The 4,393-nt window shown below is 60.7% G+C and overlaps 1 pseudogene; it reads right to left on the reverse strand.

Annotated features, from left to right (window-relative positions):
* Positions 1 to 4,393, reverse strand: part of LOC144238890 (nuclear pore membrane glycoprotein 210-like) — a 69,755-nt pseudogene that overhangs the window by 15,926 nt on the left and 49,436 nt on the right.

Consider the following 4,393-nt stretch of genomic DNA (forward strand, 5'->3'; position numbering starts at 1 on the left):
CATCTCCTGCAGATTTGGGCACGTGGCAAAATGCCGTGTATCTTCAGGACAAGCTGCCTATTGGATTTTTATACATCTTCCTATTTTTAAATGTTGGCAACAGATAAAAATGGTTTTGCAGCACTGAATGAGCCAAATCAAATACATCTGTGGCTGAATCCAGCATCGCTAAGCGTCTGACATACTCAAACCTCCAACTGCTATCGGCTAGGGAAACCGAGGCACAAAGATGCTTGTGACTCATGTGAGGTCACAGAATTTGAAGGCTGAGAAGCCCCGTCTTTAATCTGATGAGAAGGTGCCAGACATGATTTCATTTTATTTTTAACTGGGAAGAACGTGTACCTGTGTGTGTGTGTGTGTGTCTGTGTCTGTGTGTGTGTACACGTGTCTGCGCCTCTGCATGAGTATGTATGTTACGTGTCTGGGTGTGTTTATGTCTGTGTGTGCACACGTGTGTGTCTCTGTGTGTGCACATGTGTGAGTGTGTGTGTGTGTGTTTGTACACACATGTGCAGGCCAACGTGAGGGGCTGGTAAGTGAGGGTTTCTTTCTTTGAAAATCTTTACCCCCAACTAGGTAGGCACCTGGGTTAGAAAATGGTTTATTTCTTCTTGAAGAGGGGGCATGAATCTGTTTCTTTTCCCATGTTCAGGGGCTGCTTTCAATTTTTCCTTGCAATTTTTTTAATGTTTATATGTTTTTGAGAGAGAGAGAGAGAGAGAGACAGTGTGAACAGGAGAGGGTCAGAGAGAGAGGGAGACACAGAATCTGAAGCAGCTCCAGGCTCTGAGCTGTCAGCACAGAGCCCGACGCGGGGCTCGAACCCACGAACCGTGAGATCATGACCTGAGCCGAAGTCGGATGCTTCACCGACTGAGCCACCCAGGCGCCCCAACATTTATATATTTTTGAGAGAGAGAGAGACAGAGTGTGAGTGGAGGAGGGGAAAAGAGAGAGGGAGACACAGAATCTGAAGCAGCTCCAGGCTCCAAGCTGAACCCACGAACTGTGAGATCATGACCTGAGCCGAAGACGGACACTTAGCCAACTGAGCCACCCAGGTGCCCCAATTTTTCTTTGCAATTTAAGGCATCCCCAAGGTTACTGGGGCCCAGGTGGGCAGAATGGGCTCTTGAAGCTAAAAATGCTCATTAGAAGGAACCTGTCACCTCCCGAGTTTTACTGAGGGCCACACGGGCAGGAGAGGGAGGAGGGCAGATTGGAGAGAGAGACGCAGGCGCCGAGGCCTCGGCCGGAGAAGAACTGCTGCGCTTCCAGTCCCGACCCAGGGCTGCGCCTCTGGGGCTGGAGCAGGCCCCTCCCTCTCCGAGGCTGTTTCCATCTGAGAATCGATGGGCACACTGTCTCCCAGGTCATACACACCGCACAGCCCTCCAGGCCTTTCAGGACCCCCCCAGCCACTCACTGCAACCTGGAGGGGACACCCTGACCCGCACCCCCAGGGCCTCAGGCTCATCCGCAGGCAGCAGGCTGCCGCGCAGGCTTCGTGGGGCACCTCACGGGGGAGGCCACGCTGGGAACTGGGGAAAGGCAGGCCGGCCTCCGTTACGCGATCTGTGAGTGTTTGCGAAACAAACACTGACAATTCAATTCACGTCCCACCCAGAGGATCTTCCAGCTTCTTCCTCCCACGAAGGTGCCTCAGACTCCACGCTCAGAGTTATCTGCTACTTGGGGAGTACATCAAGCTACTTCGGACCTCCAGGCCTCCGTGCATGCCATTCCCGCCTGCCAGCCACTCTTCTCCATCTTGCGCTCTCAGGCAGCCCCAGCTCCGGGCTCCCCGACTCCTGAGAACTCATCAGGTACGGGGTGGCCGAAGGGACGATGTGTGCCCAAATGCCCCTGCGGGGAGGGGCTGCCGCCCACCTGCCCTTTACCTGGATTTAGATCTCGTCAGTGAGCTCCCTGGCGCGGCCGTGCAGCTGTCCGGTGGGGGGGTCCACAGCCTTGACCACCACCCTCAGCCTGGACCGGCCTTTCACCCGGCCCTGCACGTTCATGGCAAAGTTGTACTGTGACTGGAGCTGGAGCAAAGCCTGGGAAAGACCCCAAACGCATTCTCAGCGAGGTCAGGGGGCTCCGGTCCCCCTGACAGCCGCCTGCCTGGTCTCAAAGGGCGTCGCCTCCCCGCTCTGACCAGGGGCTGCTAAGCCCGCATGAGTGCGGGAGGCGGGGTGTCACGAGGCTCGTGGGTGCATGTGGGCAATGTTGGGTCAACCCCAGTGAGCAGGCCTTCTCAGAGCCTTGAGGGTGTGGAGTGGGTGGTGAGTAGACTCGGCAGAGTTTCCCCGAAGAGCCCCTCACGTATGGGATGTCTGTGCTAGGGGAACAGTCTGAGGAAGCCCCCCAGCACCGGGGACAGGACCCTCCCCATGGTGCACAGATAAGGCAAGAAGAATCCCTAAAGCCACCCCACGCTTGCTTCCTGCAGGCCCCAGGGGTGGGAGACTCGAGTCACCAGGGCTGGAAACCTGTCTCATTGTTCCATTTCCCCACTGGCTCCCTGGGCAAGACGCACGTCCCTTCCCGCGTCTGGGCCGTCAGCACAAAGAGGGGGCTGGGAGCTACTGGGTCAGCCCTGAGGGCTGAACAGAGGCCAGGTCCCTCTAAGAAGGGCAAAGCGGAGGGGAGTTTGACCCCTGGGGGTAAATCAAGAAAAGCCCCGGGGATGCCAGGCATCACCTCAGAATGGAGTCAGAAGTTACAGACTAGGGGCCCTGACCAAGTGTCCATGATGTTCTGGAACGTTCCACAAGGCCTTCTGAAGTGAGTTACCTACAAAGCCCTTCCCTAGCGCTTAGCAAGAACGTGCTAAAGTGGAAAGGGCTGCGGGCTGCCCCGGACTGGGCGGAGGCAGAGCTAGGCACCCATTTTCCTGGTCACGAGAGGCCTGGGAACGGAGGGAAGACACTGGGGGGTGGGGGGCAGTGTGGGGGCAGCGTTTGGGAGATGGTGACCCGAGGAGCCTGGAGAGAGAGCAGGATGGGGCCGGGACCAGGCTGGGAGGGAGGGTGCAGACCTGATGTGCAGAAGTACGGGGAGAGCCCTCCCCGCCCCGGACACCAGCGCACCCCGAGGAGGGGTCTGGGTGGGTGGGTGCCGGGTGGTGCCGCCCGCGCACGTCCAGGATGTCCTGCCTGGTGACAGACCAGAGGAGGTGAGGCCCGGCACGGCACTGCCGAAGGAGACAGGTCCTGGCTGCTGGTGCTCCAGGGGTGTAAACAGGCCCTGACCCGAGTCCTGCGGCCAAGAGCCCCCCCCAAGCCCTGGGGCACCTCCGACGGCCCGGCTGCTTTCCCACCTCCTTGGTGCAGCGGGTGCCCCGCCCTGCCCTGACCTCTTTCTCAATCTGCCAGGGGGTCCCCCTCACGCGGGGTGGGCGCAGGTGGGGCTCCCGGGCCCCTCACCCGCACCTCCAGTTCCGGCGTGACGAGCCGTGCGGCCCTGGGCGAGGCCGTCAGCTTCCTACGTGTCCGCAGAGCCCGGCGCCGGGGGCCGCCTCACGGCTCCATAACGAATGAGTCACTTCACAGAAGCCCGAGTACCCGCTATGCTGACGTTACTGCCTGTTCCCGCCAGGCGCTGGCCCAGGTGCGGGAAGGTGACAGACTCGGGGGGAGGGGGCCACAGGCGTCACTCCACAGTTGTGCCAACACAGAACTGGAGAGGGGTAAACACTATGCCAGGGGCTTTGCGCAGGGAGCGAGGAAACAGATGCCCGTGCGGCCCGGAGCAGGAAATGGGGGCTCCTTCCTGACGCCCAGTCTGACCCGAGACAGCAAGGTTGGGGGGCTCCTTCCTGATGCCCAGTCTGACCCCCGAGGCAGCAGGGGGGGGCTCCTTCCTGACGCCCAGTCTGACCCGAGACAGCAAGGTTGGGGGGCTCCTTCCTGACGCCCAGTCTGACCCAAGACAGCAAGGTTGGGGGGCTCCTTCCTGACGCCCAGTCTGACCCGAGACAGCAAGGTTGGGGGGCTCCTTCCTGACGCCCAGTCTGACCCAGAGACAGCAGGGTTGGGGGGCTCCTTCCTGACGCCCAGTCTGACCCCAGAGACAGCGGGGGGGGCTCCTTCCTGACGCCCAGTCTGACCCCCGAGGCAGCAGGGGTGGAGCAGGAGAGGACCCAGCGACCTAGCAGTGCCTCCCCCCCAGGCTCATCCTGAACCAGAGCTCGGAGCCCGAGATCTGCCAGGAGGCTGCTCAGCCGCCAGCAGCGGAGGAGGGGCCGGAGGGGCCCCCGCCTCACCTGGGTTCCCGTCCGCATCCGAGTGGTGGGGGCGCGGATCCTCACCGGCTGGAGAAGCAGCACCTCCCCTCCACGAGGTTCTAGGGAAAGGGCTCTGGGGCTCAGGACGGCTGGGGGGGG

This window comes from Crocuta crocuta, unplaced genomic scaffold (genome assembly GCF_008692635.1).
Source record: "Crocuta crocuta isolate KB4526 unplaced genomic scaffold, BGI_CrCroc_1.0 scaffold157, whole genome shotgun sequence".
In the NCBI taxonomy this organism is placed as follows: Eukaryota; Metazoa; Chordata; class Mammalia; order Carnivora; family Hyaenidae; genus Crocuta; species Crocuta crocuta.